Here is a 24,378-nt window from a genome sequence, read left to right on the forward strand (position 1 = left end):
AGGTTGCATGGCTCGCTGGAGACAGAGACGGGGCTCGAACCCTGGTTTCCTGTCCTGGGAGCCTGCGCTCTTTCCTGCTCTGCTGTCCCGTGTCCTGTCCCCATTCCCTCCCCGGGCGCCTCTTCTCTCCCTTGTCATCCCCCTTCGCCTCCTCCAGCCTGCTTCTGTTTTCCCCTGCAGGTCTGCCCTGCTCTGCGGGCCCAGCTCTGCCAGTGTCTCTAGTGTCCACTTAGCCGGGAGGATGCTGTGTCCCACCGTGCTCGCCCTGCCTGCCCGGCGGCAGCCCTGCCCGCCCAGCGGCAGCCCTGCCCGCTGCGGGGCCTTTCTGGCTTGCAACCAGTTGCTGCAGAGAAACCCTGAGCTCGATTTTTCTGACCACCCGATGGCCACTGTTACCTCCACTTAATAAATTGCCCGGGAGCAATGGGTGGTCGACGGCAGAGGCCTGCGTGGGCTGAGTTGGAAATTAAAAGCAGTGGCCAAGAGTGGGTTTGAATGCAGCAACAGGAACCATGAATATTTTACAAGAAACCGGAATTATTAATGTTTCAATAAAAAACAAAACCCCAGTGTCCATGTGAAGATTACATGTGACTTCAAGCCTTCAGAAAACCACTGTGGCCGTCCTCTGCGCTCTCTTAAACCACTCAGCAGAGCTTCGCTTAAACCATCCCCATCTCGCCAACCCTCAACCCACCAGCTCTAAATGGTGGCGGGGAGGGCTGCATCCGCCTGGCCGCCCTGATAATTAGCACGGCCCCCACCTTCCTTCGGAGCTACGGGCGACCAGAGAAATATTTCTGGAAGACTATTTACGAACTTCCCCATAATCATCAATCATACGGTTAAGAAGGAATGGAGCAAGATTTCTTACCTCAAGGAGCCTCTAATGCAAAAAAGCTATTTACTGGGCACGGACGGGGGCTGAGATTCTGATGCCATTACTATAGAATACATAATAGCATCAATAATTAAGTATAAATTGGATTTAATATTTTATGCTGGCGACATGTAATTTACACTCTACCCGAGAAATCAAAGGTCATGTCTGAAATAAATGAGTGTGGGGTCGAGTCTCCAGTGGAATTAGTGCTTTTCCCCTCCTAGTATTTGGAGCCGATGACAAAGAGCAGGAGAGGCACGCTGGGCCGTGGGGAGTGTGGGAAGAGTTGGGGTCTGGGAGCCTTAGGGAGACGCTGGCCTCCGGAGTGTGGCTCTCTAAAAGAGGCCTCAGGCCTCCCCGGGGTGGGCAGAGGCTTCTGGAGGCTCTGGGTGGGGGCACTGGAACGCTGGTGTTGGAGAGGTCAAAAGGTCAAACGCAGAAGCAAGTCTGCCCCTGAGATGGATGGGCAAGGTGGGTTGTAGCACTGGAGAGCTGGTGGCGTCCTGAGGGGAAACTGAGGCCCAGAGAGGGGAAAGGGTTTCCCCAGAGCCACGCAGTGACTCAGTGGCAGGGCCACAATAGGACTCTGGGCTCCTGACTCCCAGTGTTTGTCAGAACTCCTCTGACCACTGGGACGGGGGGATCCTGGCCTCGGACCTCTGGGTGTGTGTGTCGGTTTCTCGGCTGGAGACACTGACCTTGGCCAGGGCTGGAGCCTGGCTCTGTCCTGCGTGGTTCTCAGAGCTGTTTGGCCATGGCCAGGGGGGTGAGGCGGGGAGGCATGGTCTCCGAGGTGGAGGTTGGGGCTCAGGCGGGAATTGTGGTGAAGACTCGGGGGATGGATAGGCAAGAATGGCCCCCTGCGAGGGGGGCTGAAGGTCTGGGGTGCTGTTTGGCATTAACAAGCCAAGCGTGTGTGCTTGCTCAACCCTTTTGTAGCTTCCCACTGTCCCAGGAGAAAACCCACGGTCCTCTTTTTGCCTTACAAAGCCCTTCACCACCTTCCTCTCGGTCTCCGGCCTCACTCTCACATGCACCCTGATCTCCAGCTACACCAAATCCGGCAGTGCCGCATGGGCTGTGCTCTTCTCCCTCCAGGCCCTGACCCTGGCCCTTCCCTCTGCCTGGGGCACCCTTGCCTGGGTGGACACCCCATGACTCCCTCTTCCTGGTCTCTGCCCCAGACCCTTTGCTAAGCAGTCCCTGCCCATCCTCGCCCTGCTTCACCTTCCTCCCCCGTGCTCAGCAACACGGGCACTTTATCACTCGCAGGTTTGTCGTAGGTCCCCCCTCACTAGGATGTCAGCCCGGGAACCTCATTCAGTCTGCTCACTGCAGTTTCCACAGCGCCTAGAGCAGGGCTTGGCTCATACTGTGTGCTCAATTAGTATTTGTTGACTAAAAGAACAAAAGACTCAGGTTCACTCCAAGTCATGTTTTTGTTTTTGTTTTTGTTTTAAAGATTTTATTTATTCATTTGAGAGAGGGAGCGGGAGCGTGAGCTCGAGTTGGAGGAGGGGCTGAGGGAGAAGCAAACTTCCCGCTGAGCAGGGAGCCTGATGCGGGGCTTGATCCCAGGATCCCGAGATCACGACCTGAGCTGAGGGCAGCCACTTAACTGACTAAGCCACCCATGCGCCCCAAAATAGACACTTTTTAAGAAGATTTTATTTATTTGAGAGAGAGAGAGACAGAGGGCATGCAAGCATGAGTAGGGGAAGGGATGGAGGGAGAGGGAGAAGCAGACTCCCCGCAGAGCAGGGAACCCGAAGTGGGGCTCGATCCCAGGACCCTGAGATCATAACCTGAGCCGAAGGCAGATGTTTAACTGACTGAGCCTCCCAGGCGCCCCTCCAAGTCATCTTTTATGTCTTTGCACAACCATCACCTCTGCCAGGGAAGTCTGATTCTCCTTCCTGATTGCCCCCAAGCCCCCCACCCCTCTAAAGGGAATCAGGTGTTTCCTCAGCACCCCACAGGACCACATTCTAGCACTGTTCCTGGGGTGAACAGTGTCTGTTTTCTTGTCCGTGCCCCTACCCGTGCTCTGGTCTCCGAGGCCCCCTCAGGGCCAGTGCAGGCCTGCATGCCGTAGGAGCTCACTAAGTGAGTGCTGGGTAGATGCATGGATGTACGGGGCCCCAGACATGTGGAGAGCTGGTGGGCCTCTTGGCATGGGAAGCAGATAGAAGTGGGGAGGGATCTGGCCCAAGCCCTGAACTCTAGGCTGTGGGGGTTTCTAGAAGGTGCTAAGGCTGGCTCAGGAGGTGGCTCCAGCCAAGAGGCAGGGGAGGGGAGTAGGAAGCAGATCCCTCCCTCCTGCACCTGCACCCTCCCCCCAACTCAAATGCACAGGTTAGGCTGGGAGCTGTGAGGGGCCCAGGAGAGGGGCTATTTCTTCTTCTGTGTTCTGGCAGGTTGGGCTGGATGGGCCATGCTGTGGACTGAATGTCACCCCCCAAATTCGCGTGTTGAAACCCTGTCCCCAAAGATGATCATATCAGTAGGGGAGGCTTGGGGAGGTGCTGAAGTATGAGGGGGGAGCTCTGACGCATGGGATTAGTGCCCTTATCAAAGAGGCCCCCGAGAGACCCTAGTCCCTGCCACCATGTGAGCACACGGAGGGAAGGCTCCAGCTGGGAACCAGGAAGAGGGCCCTCTCCAGAACGCAATCATTTAAGCACCTTGATCTTGGACTTGCAGCCTCCAGAAATGTGGGAAATAAATTTCTGGTATAAGACACCCAGTCTGTGGTATTTTGTTATAGCAGCTGAACAGACCAAGACAAACACCAAAGCCTCTCCAGTTTGGAAATGCCCACTTGGCTGTGACCTGGGGGTAGGGGTGGGTCATCTGGGGCGGGAATGACTGATGTTTGTTGAGGGCCAGATACTACTTCGGATTTTCTTCAAGTATTCTCTCATTTACTCTCCACACGGCCCCATGAGGCAGATACTCTTATTCTCCCCCCTTTACAGAGGAGGAAATGGAGGGAGACTGGTGGCTTTGCCCAAGCTCACAGGCAGCTAGCCTGTGGTAGAGTCTGGAACTGAACTAGACTGACTGACTCTGGAGTCTAGACTCCAAACACTGTTGCCCTACCTGATGGCTGAGGTTTGCCCCGGAATGTCACTCTGGGGTTGGGATGGGGGTGGGTGTTTGGTCTGCGTCCTTGTTAAGGAGTAGCTCAAAGGGAGGGCCCAGGGGTGGGGGCGTTAAATGCTGAGGGAACCTGGAATAAGGGGAGCATGTGCCCTTCAGCACATGCCCCTCCCCCAGAACTTGAGCCCCCCGGGGGCCAGGGCGGCCTCTTTCTTGCCACGTCTCCACCCTGCCTGCCCACAAATGTAAACTTGACTGAGACTTAGCCACCTACTCTCCGTGTGAGCTTGGGCAGGTCACCTTCCCTCTCTGGGTGCCAGGGGCCTCGTTTGAGGCGGTGGATACAAGCTCTCAAGCACACTTCCAGCTTTATCAGCCTGGAATGCCGTGAACCTGCCTGTGATCTTCCTGCCCCCCGTTCCGGCTCCTGCAGGCCAGACCCAGGGAGAAGCCACAGGGCTCAAGGGTGTGTTAATGTCGCCCATGCTGGTCAGCCTCATGGGCCCAGAACACGGTGGACAGACACTGAACTTGGAGGGGCAACTAGAAGAGCACAGTCTGGTGGTAAATGTTTGTTAAAGCGAATTAATCTGGGGCAGGGAGGGGAGTGCCCTCAGCAGAGGCCGCTCGGCCAGGCTGCGCACTTCTGTCTGGTGGAGGTTCCTGTGCCTGCCTCCAGAGAGGGCTCGATCCTGAGAGGGTGGGGACAGTCTGGCCAGGGGACTAATCCCATGCTGAGGCTGAGTTCACTACCCCAAGGTCCCTGATCTTGTCTGGAGGCCAAACCACTGGCCAGGCCATGAACAAGCTGTCAGCTGGCATTGGTCACTGGACTTCCTTCTTTTATTTTTTATTATTTTTTTAAGATTTTATTAATTTATTTGACAGAGAAAGAGAGAGAAAGAGAGAGAGCGCGCGCACAAGCAGGGGGAACGGCAGGCAGAGGGAGAGGGAGAAGCAGGCTCCCCACAGAGCAGGGAGCCCGAGGCGGGACTCAGCAGACCCCAGCAGACCCCAGCAGACCCTCTCTGCTGCGCCCAGTGCCTGCCTGCTCTCCCCCCATTCATAATGATGCTGTGTCTGCATCCCGTTCCACACATGAGGAATCTGTGGCTCAGAGAGGTACGGAAAACTGCCCCAAGAAGCACAGCTAATGAGAGGCAGAGTCAGGATGGGACCTAGGCCTAGGTGCTCTCCATGGGCCACTCTGCTCCCTTCCTCAGCCCACCCCAGGAGAGAGAGAGGAGGTGGCCTAAGGAGGGGATGACACTTAGATCTGCCCCAAATCCCAGTCCTCCGCACACTGGCTGTGCAGCCTTGGACAAGTCGCTCAACCTCTCTGAACATCTGTTTCTTAATCTGTAAAATAAGGCTCAAGATCTCTCACTGGGTGGAATGTTCCGAGATCACAGGAATGCATGTCAGACGTTGGCATGGGGTAGATGCTCAGGGGGCATGGACTTTGTACTGTCTGAGCTGGTTGGTGTGGATTGCCATCACGTGACAGGGGCCTGGGTCAGCAGAGGACAGAAGAGAGGGAAGGACACTCTGTGGCAGACCCTCCTCCCCTCTGCAAGGGTGGTCCGAAGGAAGCTATTGCCACATGTTCGGGTTGTCTATTTCTGCGTGAAATATCACCCCAAACTCATTGACTTAAAGCAATGACATTTTTTGATGATCTCTCTGTTCTGAGAGTTGACTGGGCTCGTCTAGGTGGTTCTTGCTCAGGTGTCCTCTGTGGCTGTGGGCAGAGTGTGGCTGGGGCAAGAGTCCTGAGAGCTTTCTCAGTGTCAGGCCTTCGCTGAGGCAGGGTTGCTTTAGGATCTCAGCCGGTCGGCCTGTGGGCTGGATGACCTCCATGTGCTCTGTGTGCCCTGGGCTTCCTCAGAACATGGTGCCTGGGCTCCAAGGGGGAGCATCTCAAGGGGGCCAATGACAACTGTGTTGCCCTTCATGACCTAGTGTCCCAAGTCACATAGTGCCACTTCCACTATCACCTCAGGCCCAGCCTGACCAAGGGAGGGAACATACAGGGTCGTTGTCACCGTGTTAGAAGAACATGTGGTATGGAAATCGTCATGGTGGCCATGTTTGGAAAATTCAGTTTCACACTGCGTGAGTTCTGTGGCCCTGGAAAGTTCCCATAAAAGGGGCTTTGATGTTCCATTTGCTTTTTCTCACACATCTGGGAGATCTGTGTTTACCAAATTGCTTTTCTTCATTGACTACCATAGCAACTGGTGGTCCAGACAGGCCTGCAGTAAGATAATTATGGCTTTGAGGAATGGGGGTAAACTGAGGCTCTAGTACCTTGTACAGGGTTGGCACAGAGAAGGTATTTGATAAGCTTTGGCTGGCGGGATCTCAGAGCATCTTATACAAATAGCCCAGCACTCCTGGGCGTGTAGGAGAGGATGTGTGTCCATGCAGAGGGGTCCCAGACCTGCAGCCACCAGCATGGAGAGGTCAGAGGCCTTCCCTGGGCCATACAGCATGCCATCTGGAAAAGCAGGAGTGGAATCCGCGTCTCCTGTTGTCTGGCTTGGGGCTTCTGCCAGGACGCTGGGGGGGCCCACGAATCTATAGAAGCAGTTTCCAGGGAGCACAGGTTTAAGAGGCTATGCTTCTGAAAAGTAGCTCTGACAATGGGGAGAGACCCTCTTTCCATGGCTACATCCCTGCTCCAGCAGAGTAGGGGTAAGGAGGGGATGTACTTCTTACGTGTGATATTGGCCCTCGTTCCACTGAAATGTCTATGTTCCCTCCCTTGATTCTGGATGGGCTGTGAGTCAGGCCCTTAGATTCACCTGTAATTGAAGACCAGAGTCCCCCTTAATCTCTTTCATAGGCTTTGACCAGCCACATAATTGGAGCCTCTGACCATAGTTGGGGCTTAGGAAGGAGAGGGACTCAGATCCCTAAAGTGTCATTTCCCAAAGGGCGTTCCCTGCAACACTAGGCCCTCCGTATACTGATGTTCTTTTAAAGTAAAGGAAGGGTTCTGTAATCAGAGAAGTCTGGGAAATGAATGAAATAAAATCAAACTCTATTACAGAACTTCTCAGAGCATTTATTAGCCTTGTAACTGTCCAAGAGGCATCTGGCATTTGCAGGGCTTCCCAAGCTTCCTTGACTAGTGAAACAACCCCCGCGCCCCCCCCCCCCACTTTTGTTTTCTATGAAGGATCTTGAGAGACTGATGTTTCCTGGAACACATTTTGGGAAACCGCATTCTAGAACAACTTGGATGTTAAGGAGGGTAATTTTTTAAAACAGGTTATATTTATTTGAGAGCGAGAGAGAGACAGCACAAGTAGGGGGGAGGGGTAGAGGGAGAGGGAGAAGCAGACTCCCTGCTGAGCAGGGACCCTGATGCGGGGCTTGATCTCAGGACCCTGGGATCATGACCCGAGCTGAAGGCAGACCCTTAACCGACTGAACCACCCAGGCGCCCTGAGGGTAATTTTTAAATAGCAAAAAGAAATCAGCAAAAATTGTGGCATGTCAGGCATTATCCAGGACACTGTTTGGGGAACAAGGGTCCCCAGGGGTGCCTCGCTGATACTGTCTGCCCCTGCAGTAGAGCTCAGACAGGCAGTCCTTGTGGTGTCTCAGGCCTCAGAGAGACATCCCAGGGCTCGTTCTGGAGCAGGACCCTGAGACCAGGAGGGGTCGATTTACCCAGTAAGGCCTCCTTCCCTCCTTCCTGTTGAGGGGCACCAAGAATCCCTGGGGCCCTGGGCCTTGGGGAGCAGGAGAGGCAGGCCCTGGGCCTGGGCTCTGGTGGCTCTTCCCCCAGCCTGGCCTGTGGGCTAATGTCGCCTTAATGCTGTGGTCAGGCGGCCACGTGGCTGGGCTCCCTGGGCGGGCAGGGCCGCATAATGGACGGCCCAGACCCGCCCGCTGACGGCTCCATTAAATGTGGTCGATTTTTTTTTCTGGTACCCGGTGTTTTAAGCTGAGTGTCTCTGGGCAGGCATTCAAAGCCCAGTTCCAGAGCTAATCTCAGAGGCAGGGACGGAGCAGCCCAGCTGCATTAAATAGCTAAATCTGGCACAGGGTGGGCGGAGCTCACTTGAGGAAAGAATAGCATCACTGTGGTCTTGGACATCAGTCATCAAGCTGGCTGTTCTCCCTGTCCTTCAGGCTGTCAGAGGGAGTTGCTGGGCAGGGCTAGGGTGCTGGGGAGGGGTCCCAGGTGAAGACATTGCATATGGGGTCTCCATGCTTTTGCTGTGTGTCCTCTAGGCAATTGCTGACCCTCTGTGTGCATTGGTTTTCATACTAGGATTCCCTCCTGTGTAGGCTTTCCTACAGGTTGGGATTCAGGAGGTTTGGGGAGCTGCATAGTTTCTGTAGTTGAAAGATACCAGGATGTTGGGGTTCGGGGAAGTTTCAAGGCTCCTGGGGCCTGAGGAAAAAGTCCAGTCCAGTCTGCAGGGCACAAGAACCAAAGGTTGGGGGGGTCTAGGCAGGCAGTGGTCATAGTATGTTTAAGAGGAGGGCCAGGGTGGCTGTGACGGGGAGCTGGGGGCAGGAGAGACCCAGGCATTGGGGCCAGATGCCTTTTGATATCACATAATCTGAGTTCCCCTCTTTCTGGGGTTAGGACCCCAGAGTGGGGTAGGCTAGAAGCTCAACTGTGTGGTAGATAAGGGAGAGGAACAGGGCAAAGGTCAGGACAGGGTGGGAAGCACCTGTTGCTGAGCCTGGGTTGGGGGCAGGGCCACGGCAGTCCCCTAGTCCTAGGCCAGAGCCTGAGAAGTCAGTGAACTTGCTAAGAAGCCATGGGACCCCAGCTGGGTGGGGGGCATGAGGCTGAGAGCGAGGCAGGCCTGATGGCAGATCCCACCACACAAGAGCCAGAAGAGCCCTCAGAGGTAAAATTCCTGGATGGGGAAACTGAGGCTCAGGGAGGGAGAGGAGCTCGCCAAAGTTCACATGGTAGCAGAGCTGGGACTAGAACCCAGGTCTCTGATGCCCCGTCGCATCTGTTCTCTGCTGGGTGAGGAGCTCTTGGCTGGGCGGATGCCTTGCTCATCTCCACACCCCTCCTGCCTGCCTGCACTTGGCCCCTGGCCTCCAGCCCATCAGGGGATCTATCATCCCAGGTCCCTGGATGAGCGACATGTTGATCACCCAAGGTGGGGCAGGGCTGGCCAGAGGCTTGGGCACGAGACTGCCAGGGGTCAGGTGATCGAATTTCTAATCCCATCTTGGCCACCGGCCTGCCTAGTGGCCTTGGTCCTCTCTCTGAGTCTCGGGGTTGCCATGAGTACAATGGGAATGATTGGCCTGATGTGGGGGATCCTTCTAGGAGGGATTTGGGTTCCCTGCAGTGCTGCAGGGGCGTGTCCTGCCTGTTCCTCATACCTGTCTGGTGGCACCCCATGTCCTCTCCAGGCCCCTCCTCTCGGAGTCACTGTGAATACTTCTTAATCCTGTGAATACCCACACTGAACTACACACCCTCTGAGTCATTATTGAGTGCCCGCTGTATGCCCCACTGTCACTTGCTGGGCTCTTGCCATCAGGGAACCAAGAGTTCAACTGGGAAGACTGAGGGGGCAGGACATATGGCCAATAGTGAGGGGTTGTGAAACTTGTCATGCTGTTGTGACAATGGCCTCTCTCTTACTGGCTTTAAACAACCCAACTCTGTTATCTTGCGGTTCTGTAGGTCAGAGGTTTCACTGGGCTAGGATCAAGGTGTAGGCCTGGCTGCATTCCTTCTGGAGGCTGTAGGGGAGAATCTTTTTCCTCGTTCTTTTCCACCTTCTGGAGGCCACCCGTATTCCTTGGCTTGTGACCTCCTTCCTCCGCATTTAAAGCCATCGACCTGGCAACTTCTGATCTCTCTCTCTAGCTCCGACACTCCTGCCTCCCTCATCCAGATGGGCCCAGAGTAATCACAAGGGATAATCCAGCAGGCTCTTGCATGTCAAATCCTTCACTTAATCATCCCGGCAAAGTCCCTTTCCACATCAGAGATTCGGGTGATTATGACCTGGGCATCTTCGGGGACCATTATTCTGCCTACTACAGATGTCACGAGAGTCCCTGCTTGTAAAACTATCAAACAATACAGAAGTCCTGCCCAGGCCTTTCTTGGAACCAGTCTGGGGTTCAAATCCCAGTTCTTCCGTCCGCGAGCTGCACAGCCATGGTAGGCAAACCTGCCAACTGCTCTGAGTCTCAGTTTCCTCATCTGTAAATCAAGGATCATAATACTTACCTCTCAAGCTTACAGTGAACATTCAAGACACAATGGGTGGGATGCAGACCACAGCACCCCGTCCAGAGTAGCTACTCAATAAATGATCACATCTGACTTAATTTTTAGATGGCATATAATACACCTTCTGGTTCTGGGTAGACTGTAGTGGATGGGCAAGGACAAGGCATCGATGAGGCTTGGGTTCTACCTTGTCTACCATGCAGTACCATCCTGGGGACGGGAGCATGAGTAGGGCAGGCTCATGATGCTTCCATGCACTGAGCTATCAGGCCAGGCCTAGCCCCTCTTGTCGCCATCTGATTCTTTCATTCACACTGCTATTATTGGCTGAACTCCTACTGAGATACAGGTATTGTGGTGAGCAAGACAGACACATGCACTCCTGGGAAGTTTATGTTCCAATTATACAGTTATATACAGAATAATTCCAGCGTGCTACATGTTAGCAAGGACATAAATGGGGCAACATGGGAGAGAATAGTGGGATGGTCAAGGAGGTTTCTCTACTGTGATAGTTAAGCTGAGCCCTATTTATGGGAAAAGCCAAGCCTGGGAAGAGCTGGGTTTAAGCATTGACCTGGGCCTGGGGAACAACACATGCAAAGGCCCTGTGGTGGGAAAGAGCTTGCAAATTTAGAAGCCAGTGTTGATGGGGCCAGAGTGAAAGTAGGAAAGGAATTGAGGGGAAGGTAGGAGGGAGGCTGGGCCAGATCTGGCAGGCATTTGGATTTTATTCTAAGGATGAGGGTGGAGGGTTTAAAACAGGGGAATCTGATGATTTGATTTATGCTTTTATAGTTCACTCTATCTGCTTAACTGAAGATAGATTAGTGCAATGTGGGGGGTGGGGGTAGATTGCATTATTGTTCTCAATTATTCACTTCTTTCCATGGGAGGGTCATACGGTTCCTACCTCACTGACATCAGGTTTGATCATAAGACTTGCTTTGGGCACTGAAATGTGAGTAGAATTGCCACGTGCCACTTTTGGGCAGAAGCTTTAAGGCATTGTATGACTTGCAATGTCTCATTTCCTGTCTCCAAAACAACTTTGTAATATTCTAGAAGGAGGTGGCTTCACCTGCCCAGGTTACAAGAGAAGATGACATGGATGAGAGCCGTATCTGACCAGCAATGAACTGGCGGTGTGGCCGAAAAATACATCTCTGTTCCTGCAAGCCAATGAGACACAGAGGATATTTGTTACTGCAGCACTGCCTAACTTCACCTGACTAATATAGGGACTAAGGGTAGAACTGGGAAAGCCACCAGGAAGACAGACTGGTCAAGGTGAGCGATGAGGTGGTTGGTCCAGGGAGGGGGTGGAAAAGTGAGGCCCTTCCTCCCATCAAGCCTGTGAAGTGTTTCCACTTGCTAGGGGGTTAGCCCTGGGTGGGATTCAAGGAGGGACAAGCTGACAGAGAGTGACATTTCTTCTCTGTCTTAGGGTCCACAGGAACCACCAAGCTTATTTCTTGGGATGCAAGGGCCTTGGTCTTCTGGGTCCCCTGGGCTCTCTCTGTCACCCAGAGGTGCTGACTGCTCAACTCCACACCCATGTGGCTTGTCTCACATAAAGACACAGGCATCTTGGGGCGCCTGGGTGGCTCAGTTGGTTAAGCATCTGCCTTTGGGTCAGGTCATGATCCCAGGGTCCTGAAATCGAGCCCCACTTTGGGCTCCCTGCTCAGCGGGGAGCCTGCTTCTCCCTCTCCCTCTGACCCTCCCCCAGCTCGTGCTCTCTCTCTTCTCTCAAATAAATAAATAAAATCTTAAAAAAAAAAAAAAGACACAAGAGTCTCTCTTTGACATTAGGGATGGCTTGTGTGTGGCATTAGGACTGAAGCTACTTCCTTTGGGTTGATGGCCAGGAGCCTGGATGGAGCAACCAAATTTTGGTTGTCCCCTTTATTCTGGCAAGAGGCAGGCTGAAGACACTAGGAGTAAATGCTTTACAGGAAAAATCAGGGGAGGAGGTGGCACAGGTCACAGTGGGAGAAGGGTCTCCTGTGCTTTCTCTCTCAGCCAGGGAACCCCTGAATGTCTCCGAAGTCACCTGCTGGAGGGATAGGGCAAGAATTGGCATGCTGAGAAGGCAAACTCTAGGATGAAGGATTCTGCTTGTGGTTGGTAATAATCAAATCCACCATTTATTGAATCATCCCCATAAACCAGATACTATGCTAGGTGCTTTAAATATGGTCTTGTTTAACCTTTATGACAACCCAGGAGGTAAAAATTACACATATTAAAAGTGGCAAAAGCAATATATGCCTGATGGACAGTTTTGACCATTACAAAAATATGTAAGGTAGATTGGGAATGTCTCCACTGATACCATTCCCAGATGTGTTCATTTAGCCAATTTATAGATGAAAAAATTCAGACTCAGAGAATAATGACAATCATAGCAGCTAGCATTCCTTGAGCATTTAGGAGGTGTCCGATTCTGTTAGGTACTTTTCACACATTATCTCATGTAATCTCACAAGAATCCTTGGAGGAAAGTAGCTATTACCACCCCCATTTTACAGATGAACAACTGAGCCTCTGAGGCCATATTAAATGGCCTAAAGTCACAAAGAAGGTCAGAGGTGGAGCTGGGTTTTGAGCACAGGTCTGTCAGAAAACATTTCATCAAGTGTTTGCTAATTATTGCCCGGGTTCCAGGCTTTATGTCAGGAGCGGGGATACAGACATACAAGATGCAGACCCTGGCCTCTGGCGGCCACTTTCTTGAGGAGAACAAGAGGATCACGCAGTATTGATAAGGTCTTACATACAAAGAATCTTTCTGTTTTTTGTATTTAAGGGGAGAAGGAGGGAGGGGACTTGAGTAAAGGCTTGGAAGCCTTGAGGCACCAAGGTGAACAGAAGGACCCTGGATAAGGAGTCACTGGCCCTGGCTCTTATCCCAGCTCTGCTCTCACATATATCCATCAAGTACCCCTGAGCACCTTCTACTGCCACCAAGACACAGAGCAGTGTCCATTCCTGTAGGGCTCACAGAAGAAAGTGGAGATGAGGTCATAGTCCTTACTGTGGCCCCGGAGGCCATGCAGATCTTTGACTTCTCTGGCCACAGCTCTAATCTTCACCACTCCTCTCTCTCTACTCCAGCCTCATGAGCTTTCTTTCAACTTCCTTAATGGGCCAGTGTTCCTACACACACAGGGTCTTTGCACATGCTCTGTTTTTTTCTTCAGATTTTAGGTCTATCACTATTTCATCAGGGAAGCATTCCTGACTCTCAAGGCCCACCTACTAGGTGCCCTTATGGCACTTATGGCAATGCAGTGAGTATAAACCTCACTCCATAAACTCAGTTGTGTAAGAAATGGAATCTTCTTTATTTTCTATGACATATTTGTCTTTCCTTGCATTAATACCACACTATCTTAATTACTTTAGCTTTATAATAAGTCTTGATATCCACTGGTTTAAGTTCTTTAACTTTGTTCTTCTTCAAGATTATCCTGGGTATTTTTAACTTTTGCATTTTCATGAAAACATTTGTAATTAACTTGGCAGCTTCCACCAAAAAAGCCTGCTGGGGATTTCAATTTGGGCTTGGATTTGGATTTGGATTGCACTGAAAATACAGATCAATTTATGGAGAAGAGATAGTTTTACAATATAAAGTCTTCTAGTCCATGAACATGGTATATTCTTCCATTGATTTTAGATCTTTAATTTTTTTTGATAATGTTTTGTAGTTTTCTGTGTAGAGATCTTATACATCTCATTTTATTTTATTATTTTTTTAAAGATTTTGTTTTATTTATTTGTCAGAGTGAGAGGGAGAGAGAGCATGTATGAGCAGGGGGAGGGGAAGAGGGAAAGGGAGAGAGAGAATCTTAAGCGGACTCAGCACTGAGCATGGAGCCCAAAGTGGGGCTCCATCCCATGATCCTGAGATCATGACCTGAGCCGAAATCAAGAGTCAGATGCTTAATCGACTGAGCCACCCAGGCATCCCTGTATACATCTCATTCAGATTTATTATTAGTCATGTGATTTTTTTACTCTATTATAAATTATATTATTTTTATATTTAATTTTCTAACTATTATTGTGGATATATAGAAATATAATTGTTTGCTAAATTGGCTGAATGATTTTAGTTGTTTATATATTAATTTAAATTTTCTATGGACACAACCATGTTGTCTCCTGCTTCTTCTTTTATTCTTTATGCCTTTTATTTATTTTTCTTATCTTATTGCTCTGGCTAGGATCTCCAGTACAAGGTGAATAGAAATGGCAATAGTAGGGACACCTGAGTGGCTCCCTTGGTTGGGTGTCCAATTCTTGATTTTGGTTCAGGTTATGATCTAGGGGTTGAGCCCCACATCAGGCTCCACTGGGCATGGAGCCTGCTTGGGATTCTTTCCTGCCCTCGCCCTCTGCCCCTCCCCCCTTAAAAAATAAGTGACAATAGTAGACACAATTGTCCCATTAACAGTCTCCAAGGAAGGTTCTCAATATTATGCCATTAGGTATTGTTTGCTGTGCTCTTATGTAAATTCCTTTTATCAGGTTAAGAAAAAATTTTAAAGATTTTATTTATTATTTATTTGTTTGTTTATCAGAGAGAGGGAGAGAGAGAACGCACAAGCAGGAGGAGTGGCAGGCAGAGGGAGAAGCAAGCTCCTCACTTATGTGGGATTCCCATGACCTGAGCTGAAGGCAGACACTTAACTGACTGAGCCACCCAGGGGTCGCAGGAAAATTTTTTTAAATATATATTTGCTAAGAGTTTTAAAAATCATGAATATGTGTTGAGTTTTATCAAATGATTATTTTTACATTGATTGAGAAGATTGTATGATTTTTATCTATTTCCTTTTTGTATTAGTATGGTCAATTATAATAATTGGTTTTTTAAAAAAATTATTAAGTTTTTAATTTTAATTCCAATATAGTTAACACACAGTGTTATATTAGTTTCACGTGTATAATATAGCAATTCAACAATTCTCTACATTACTCGTTACTCTCTGCAGTGCTCATCATGATAAGTATACTCTTTAATCCCCATCACCTATTTCACCCATCCCCCCACCCACCTCCCTTCTGGTAACTACTGGTTTGTTCTCTATGTTAAGAATCTATTTCTTGGTTTGTCCCTCCTTTTTTCCCCTTTGTTCATTTGTTTTGTTTCTTAAATTCCACAAATGCATGAAATCCTATGATATTTGTCTTTCTCTGACTTATTTCACTTAGCATTATACTCTCTAGTTCCATCGATGTTGTTGCAAATGACAAGATTTCATTCCTTTTTATGATTGAATAATATTTCATTACACCCACACCCACACCCACACACACACACACACACACACACACACACACATCACATCACATTTTCCTTATCCATTCATCATTGATGGACGCTTGGGCTGCTTCCATAATTTGGCTGTTGTAAATAATGCTGCAATAAACATAGGGATGCATATGTCCTCTCAAATAGTTTTTTTTTTATTCTTTGGATAAATACCCAGAAGTGTGATTACCGGATTATAATTTTTAATTTTTCGAGGAACTTCCATACTGTTTTCCACAATAACTGCACCCATTTGCATTCCCACCAACAGTGCACAAGAGTTCCTTTTTCTCCACATCCTCACCAACACTTGTTTCTTGAATATCATAATGGATTTTTTAAAAAAGATTTTATTTTTTAAGTAATCTCTACATCCACTGTGGGGCTCGAACCTACAACTCCAAGATCGAGAGTTGCATGCTCTACCAACTAAGCCAGCCAGGTGTCCCTAATAGTGGATTTTTAAATGTTAAAATAAACTTCTCATTTTTGGGAAGAAAAAACCTCCATACAGGGACATCTGGGTGGCTCAGTTGGTTGGGCGTCTGGCTCTTGGTTTCAGCCCAGGCCATGATTTCAGGGTCCTGGGATCAAGTCCTGAGTTGGGCTCCCTACTCAGCGGGGAGTCTGCTTGAAGATTCTCTCCCTCTGCCCCTCCCCCCACACTCTTTCTCTCATGCACACACGCTCTCTCTTTAAGATAAATAAATAAATCTTTAAAAAAAAATCTCCATACATATGGATTTGGTCTCCCTGTAATTTGATAAGGATTTTTTGCATCTATCTCATTTAATCCTTACAAGACTTCTCCAAGGAAAGTAACTATTGTGATCTCCACTTTACAAATGAACATTTGAGCCTGAGAGGGCTTAATTAATCATGAGATAGATTGGGCTTTAATTTTCATTTTCTGCAATTTTTGGTATCAGGATTTTGCTGGCCTTAAAAGTATGTTAGAAAATGTTATTTAAAAATACATTCTTCGGAACAGTTTGTGTAAAATTGGTATCATTTCTTCTTTATATGTCTGGAAAAATTCATCAGTGAAACCATCTGTGCCTAAAATTTTCTTCGTGAGGTTATTTTAATGGATATGTTTTCTTTAAACTATATAGGACTGTGCAGATTTTCTACTCATTCTTCTATCAGTTTATGTTAGTTAAGTTGTTGGAGGAATTGTCCAGTTCAACTAAATTATCGAATTTGTCCTTATAAAACTTTATTCAATATCTCCTCATTCATTTTTAAATCTTCTTAATATCTGTAAGCTCTATAGTGTTGTCTCCTCTTTTTTTTCCATTTTTTAAATTTATTTATTTATTTATTTTTGTTTATTTATTTATTAGATTTTGGTTATTTATGCCTTCTCCTACACAAAACCAGCTTCAGGAAGCTTGGTGGAGGTATCCAGGATCCTTGCAGCCTGTACACCACCCAGACAGTTTTACTTGGGGGTCTTGCTCCCTCCCTGGATTCTCCTTGGAAGTGAGATTTATAGATTTTTCAGTATGAAGCTAGCTGGTAATATAGAATAGGGTCCACCTTTCTCAGGGAGCCATACTCTCTACAGCACTGTTCACTACTTCTGACTCCCCAGTCCCATATGCTGCTATGCACATCTACATGCTTATACTTACACCAGTTCAGAAATCTTTATATAATCTGAGGGACAGGGGAGTTTGCTTACATAATCTCCAAAATTAGTGCATGACCTGAGGCTTTGACTCCCTTTTTTGTGAAATTCAAAAATGAGGAAGAGACTCAAGTTTTCTCTTCCTGCTGTCTCATTGCTTTCTTGAACTCAAGCCAGGGCACAGGAGATGGGGTGAATGGATAGAGATGAAGCTTGGGAAGTAGGCAAGTGAGCTTGAGTAAGTCACTTAACCCCTCAGAGCTTCAGTTTCTCTGATAAGGAAAATCTGTGTCCCAAAATGGCCGACAGAGCCAGCAAGAGAGTCCCAGTCCTTGCCCCAGGGCTCTTCCGGGTTCTTCTCCCTGCTCCGCTTCCCATGCGCACCAATCTGGGTTCTTTTCTGGGCCCCGCTTTGCGCACGTGCCGAAAGTGCCCAGTATGCGGAAGTAGAAGTGTACAGATTGCCCCCTTTGTGCTCGGGGCTCAGGCCTTTGGAGACCACACTCCTCTGAGCCCGCCGGGGTTAAATAAACCTCCTGTCCTCCAAGATCTCCAGGTGCCGCTCGGTTCTTCCGTCGGTGGATCCAGTCCAGGTTCCATAACGTCCCCACTTGCAGAATGAAGGTAATGACCCCTATTCTGCCTTGCTCATGGTGTAGTGACAAAGGATCAAATGAATGCTCAAAAGCAAGGACTTAAAGAATATTTTATTGTGGACTCTACCGTCCACTCAAAAGGGCATATAAATATATACATATAATTTAAGTAATTATAATATAATATAATACAACAGATGCCTGTGTCCATACCACCCAGCTCAAGAAATTGCTGTACCTTTGAGGCTCCTTATGGGTCTCAACCTTTTCTTATCTTTCTCCCAGGAGGTGACTAACATACTGATTTTTGTATTAATCATTCTTTCTTCTCCTTATAGTAGAACTTATGTCGTATATAGTATACTTCCACTTACTTTTTAAAAAGACAGCCCTTAGAGAACAACCTGGTGGTTACTGGGGGGGGGGGTGGTGAATGGAGGGATGGGTGATATAGGTGATGGGGGACTAAGGAGTACACTTGTTGTGATGAGCACCAGGAGTGAATGGAATAGTTGAATTACTATATTGTACACTTGAAACTAATATAACACTGTATGTTTTTGTTTTTTTTTTAAAGATTTTATTTATTTATTTGAGAGAGAGAGAAACAGCATGAGAGGGGAAAGGGTCAGAGGGAGAGGCAGGCTCCCCGCGGAGCCGGGAGCCCGATGTGGGACTCGATCCCAGGACTCCGGGATCATGACCTGAGCCGAAGGCAGTCGCTTAACCGACTGAGCCACCCAGGCGCCCTATAACACTGTGTGTTAACTATACTGGAATTAAAATTTTAAAAAGACAACCCTTAGCTATATATTTTTTAGCTTTGTCTATTCTTGAGCTTTATATAAATGAATGCTACTATATGTCTTTCTCTGTGACTTGCTTCTTTCATTTATCATTTCTTGTGGAATTCTTCCATGCGTTTGTGTGTAACTGTAATTCATTCATTTTCGCTGTTGTATTGTATTCCATTGTAGGAATATACCACATCGGATTTATCCATTTCCTATTGATGGACATTTGGATCATTTCTAGTTAGGTTATTTTGAATAATGTTACAATGAGCACTCTTGTAGATGACTCTACACCACATCTACAACCTAATGCAGATCAAAGATTTTCTTTAGGAGTGAAACTGTTGAATCTTAGGGTGTGTGCACACTGAATTAAAAAATCTTATCTACTAGATGTATTCATTTCCTACTGCTGCTATAACAAATGACCACAAATAGTAGGTGAAACATTTATTTTATAGTTCTGAAGATGGAAGTCCAAAATGGGTCTCGCTGGGCTAACATCAAAGTGTTATCAGGGCTGAGTTCTTTCTGGAGGCTCTAGGGAAGACTCTATTTCTTCGCCTTTTCAAACTTCTAGAGGCTGCCCCCATTCCTTAGTTAATGACCACTTCCTCAATCTTCAAAACCAGTGGTAGCATCTTCAAATCTCTCTCTGACTCTGAGGCCTCCCTCTCACTTAAAAGGATTTTATGAGTATATTGGGCCTACCTGGATAATTCAGGATAATCTCCCTACCTTGGGGTCAGCTGATTAGCAAACTTCAGTCCATCTGTAACCTTAATTCCCCTCTGCCGTGTAACCTAACTTCTCCATAGGTTCTGGGCATTAGGAGGCGGACATCTTTGGAGGGCATGTGTTGTTCTGACTACCTCCGCAGATAATGCAACATTATTTCCTACGGCTGCCTGCCTTTTTATCCTTCCGCTGATGGAGGTCCATTTCCTTTGTTCCTGTGAGAACCGCCTTTTACATTTTTAACTTATTTTTTGTGTTTTGATTATAATTTCTTATTTTGAAATAGTTTAAAATGCATAGGAAGTCCTAGAAATAAAACAAAATTGTACTCTTCACCCAGCTTTTACATGAACACTTTCTATCTTGTGTGTTTGTGTGTGTATGTGTGTGTGTAGAGCTCTATGAAATTCTATAACGTGTAGATTTGAGCAGCCATCACCACAATCAGGATAAAGACGGCTTTTAGGCCCTCAGCATGGTAGGAGCTTAGAGATCATTATGAGGAGGCCAGCCCTGGAGGCCTCACGTGGGTAAGGAGAATGGCTCAGGGCCAGGGAGTGCTCTGGGGCCAGGGCATGGGGGTGGGGGCGGGGAGAGAAAAGGAGGACATAGCACTTGAGGTGCTGATCCGCCAGGAGGCAGTCCCGCCCACGGGGTCCTGGCGAGGATCACCTTGGCCAAGTCCTTCGCCGTGCACCTGAGCGCCCAGGCAGCAGGGAGAAGCAACGACTTTAACTCTCCCAGATTAATCCTGCTAAGTTGCAACAATATTGATATGCTATTATTTTCCACCTTTATTCATCCCCCGGCGAAGAAAGAACGACTCCCCCCAGGCCATTCATAATTGAAAAATGCTTTTAAGGGCTTTACGAGTTGAATACTAAATTTCGCGAGGTGCCTGCTTTATTGGACCTCCAGTCACCAATGATACATTTGCTCCCTAATGTTCTTTAAGGAAAGGAGCTCCAGAGGCATGATGGATGGGACCGATCAGAATCAATGCTCATTAGTGACTCCAGTGGCCAGGTGGGTCTGGGCTGCTCACTGGGGTACATGGGCTGGGTTGGGGACTGGCTCTCGGCAAGAGCTCTCGGCAAGAACCAGGGGCAAGGCCTGTTGGCTGCCACTTGCCTTAGACTGTGACTTACTTACTTGCTTTCATTCATTCATTCAATAGATTCTTACTTTGCTCACTGCGCACCAGGCCCGATGATGGACACAGAAATGGATCAGAGCCAGCCCTGCCCTCAAGGAGCTCCCCACCGACACACATAAATCAGGGCAATAGAGTGGTATGTGTCTAGTGTTGGGAGTGTGCTCAGGGCCTGGGAAGCATGATGGGATGATTAGTTTTACATGAGGAACTGGCAGGCAGGAAAAGCTTCATATCAGAGGCGACATTTTACGGTATGAATGAAGGAATGTGCCAGAGTGGGAAGGGTGTTCCTGGCAGAGAGAGCAACACAGGCAAGGGCAGGAGATGTGACCCAGCCTGGAGAGAGGAGATTGAGCCATCTGACTTCTTAGATGAGTCACCCTGGTGACTCCAGAGGTGGCCAACACTGCAGTGTTAGTGATCTGACTCATGGAATCCCAGAGCTGGCAAACACAGAATAAGAAGGATCCTCAGAAAACATCTGGTCCGACCCCTCATGATGCTGATAGGCAGCCGAGGCTCAGAGGGGAAAGGGGACTTGTGCAGGGTCTCGCAGCCAGGTAATGGGAAGAAGAGCCAGCACCCAGGGATGAGCTCCTGGCTGGGATTCTGACCACACAGCTGTGGCCTCTTGGAGACCACAGTTCCAGCTTGGCATTGACCGTGGGCCTTAGTTTATCATTACATGCAAACATGGGCTCATTACACGAAACTTGAAGTCCCTTCAGCTCCCAAACTCTGTGAAGCCCCAAGGGGGTGAGAGTCTTATGGTGGGTGACACACAGCTGGCCAGTGAGATGGGTGGAGGGAGGCTAATGTCTGATGGCCTCCTCATCGGCATCTTCTCCTTTAATCTCTAACTAGCCTTGGGGGCACACAGTGCACCCTCATTTTGCAAATGAGGACCTGAGGACTTAGAGTTCATGTGACTTGCCCAGGGTCACACAAGAGGCACCCAGGATTTGAACCCAGATTTTTTTTTTAAATTTCAAAGCTCATGTGCTTCCCATTGTCCTGCACTCTCCCCTCAGGGGCCTCAGAGGGAAATTTAGACAGACACCAGACAACTGCCCCTTCTGCGGTCCCTATGGGGACCTTGGCGCTGGCTCCGCCCATGGGGTCTGACCACCACCCACGAGTAGTAAAGCCTGTGTCAAGTCATAAAGGGACCAGGTTGGCCCTGTCCTCTGTTCTGCCCTGAGAACATTGCTCAGTCTCTGTCCAAAGATCTAGGGGTGGCAGGGGTATGGCGGGGAGGGGGGGCAGCTAAGGTGGGCAGGAGAGGGCCTGGGGCTTCAGCTCTGGATCTCTACTTCTTCTCTGGGCAGGCCTCTCTCCCAGGGCCTAGTGAGGACCTAAGGAGCCTTGGCCTGGCCCAGACCCCTGCAGCTGGTCCCAGGCCTCCCCCCTGAGCTGTGGCGTTGGGAACAAGTCCCTTCTCCCTGAATGACACCCCCCCAAGTGGCCCGTGCAGGCCAGAGGGGCAGCAGAGCTATGTGTCTGCCAGAGGGAGTCAGCCATAAGCGGCCCAGGTGCCTGGCACGGTCGCAGAGCCCGGCTCCGTGTCGCTGACAGGCCACCTTCACTCCGAGGACCTCACCCTGGAGCCTCTGCTGACACAGCAGCCCAGTACCCCTTTTCTCTTCCTGGCTCCTGGATCTGTCCATCCCCTGGCTAGAGTTCCCTCCAGCACTAACGGGGCCCGGCTAGGCCAACCGCCCAGGAGTAGCGGTGGTTCGTTGCCCACCCCTCGCCCGAGAGACACGGCCTGGCTTTCTTCCTCCCCTCCCCGGATCTCTGCCCCTCCAAATGCTCCTTCTCTTCTTCAAAATGCTGCACTTCTCACCCTTGGCCTATCCCCAGGTGTCCAGGAGCTGGCCACTCTGGCTGTAGGTCAGGTGTCACTTCCTCACAGAGGAGCCCCAATCTAAAGCCCCCCTGACTCCCACTCAGTGCTTCGAAGCAGTTCTGTGGCTCAGTGGATAAAAGCAGAATGGACGTGGGTTTAAATCCCTACTCTGCCACTTACTAGCTGAGTGAGAGTAAACAAGGGATCTCACATCTCTGGGCCTCTGTTTACTTACCTGGAAAATGGGTGGGACTGATAGCAGCTTTCTCCCCCTGTGTTTGGGCACAGTAAACCAGAGCATGTAGGTGGGGGTCTTGGTGCAGCACACACGGGGAGCTCCCTGCAAGGTGTCCGATGTATTGCTGGGCCAAAGCAAAGTCCCTCCAAGTGAGCGGGGCTGGGGTCAGGACAGGCTGGATGTGGGTGAGCTCTGGGCCTTGGTTCTTCCATTTGAGATGAGAACAGACTCATTCTTCATGAAGATACAGGAGTGAGTGTTAGAGAAAATGCTTCAGAGCATGTATGCTTAGAACAAAGACAGACAAAGAGCACATACTTGACCAGACAGGCGTGGGTTTACGCCACAGCTTGGAAAATCACCAGCTGTGTGATCTGGTTAAAGAAAATAACCTGGCTGGGGATGCCTGCGTGGCTCAGTCTGTTAAGCATCTGCCTTCAGCTCAGGTCATGACCCCAGGGTCCTGGGATCAAGTCCCACATCAGGCTCCTTGCTCAGCTTCTCCCTCTGCCTGCCGTTCCCCCTGCTTGTGCATGCTCTCTCTCTCTCTCTCTTTCTGACAAATAAATAAAATCCTAAAAAACAACAACAAAAAAAGAAAGTATAACCTGGCTGAAGTTGGGTCCCCATCCTGAGGATCTGAGCTTGGAGTTCCGCCCTTGGAGTGCTCATGGGAGGTGCCGAGTGGAGACATAGCAAAGGAAAATTTGCAGTCTAATGTGGAGAACGTATTCATATAAGACATCAGGGGGCCTTGGGAACCAGCAGAGGGTCTCTAACCCAGACCCTGGGTTAGAGAAGGCTTCCGGGTACAACTGGCATTGGAGCCAAGACCACAGGGCAAGGAGGAGCCGGCCAGTGATAGAAGTGTGGAATAGGGAAAAAGAGCTCCAGGCAGGAAGAATAGCACGTGCAAAGGCCCGGAGGTGAGCATGAGCTTGTTCTCCATAGTCCCCTCATTACTGGGTTTAAAGAGACTTCTCCATCCAGTGGCTATCTACTCCTTCCCAGGAGCATCTGGGCTTTATTTATTTATTTATTTTTCTAAGATTTTATTTATTTGACAGCAAGAGAGGGAACACAAGCAGGGGGAGTGGGAGAGGGAGAAGCAGGCTTCCCATGGAGCAGGGAGCCGGATGCAGGGCTCGATCCCAGGACCCTGGGAACATGACCTGAGCCGAAGGCAGACACTTAACGAGTGAGCCAACCAGGCACCCCAGAAGCATCTGGGCTTTAAATATCCCAGCCCAATCTCTGGACTCAGATACTCAGCCATCAGCATCTGCACTAGCTAGCTTGGGCTGCTGTAACAAAATACCATAGGCTGGGGTGGGGGGTTACATGATAGATTTTATTTCTCACTGTTCTGGAAGCTGGGAAATCCAAGATCAAGTTGCCAGCCAATTAGATCCCTCGTGAGGGCTCTCTTCCTGGCTTGCAGACTGCCACCTTGCTCCTCAATGGCAGGGAGAGAGAGAGAGAGAGAGAGAGAGAGAGAGAGAGAGAGAGGTCACTCTCCCTTCCTCTTCTTATAAAGCCACTAATATCATCTTGAGGGCCCCATTCTCATGATCTCATCTAACCCTAATTACCTCCCAAAGGCCCTATTATGTTCAGGTATTTGTGGGGACGTAATTCAATCCATAGGAGCATCTGCCAGAGGACTGAGGGCAGCACCTGACTCCCTACCCAGACCTCCTGGGTCAGACTCCCCAGAGGAGGATCCCGGGAAATCATATTTTTATTTACTTCCTGGGGATTTGGATCCATACACATGATAGAGAGACCCTTCTGGGCAGTCCTCAGTTTCCTTAGGCTCTTTGCA

This window comes from Eumetopias jubatus, unplaced genomic scaffold (genome assembly GCF_037043125.1).
Source record: "Eumetopias jubatus isolate StellerSeaLion01/CBP00866 unplaced genomic scaffold, mEumJub1_p1.0 scaffold_4, whole genome shotgun sequence".
Lineage (NCBI taxonomy): Eukaryota > Metazoa > Chordata > Mammalia > Carnivora > Otariidae > Eumetopias > Eumetopias jubatus.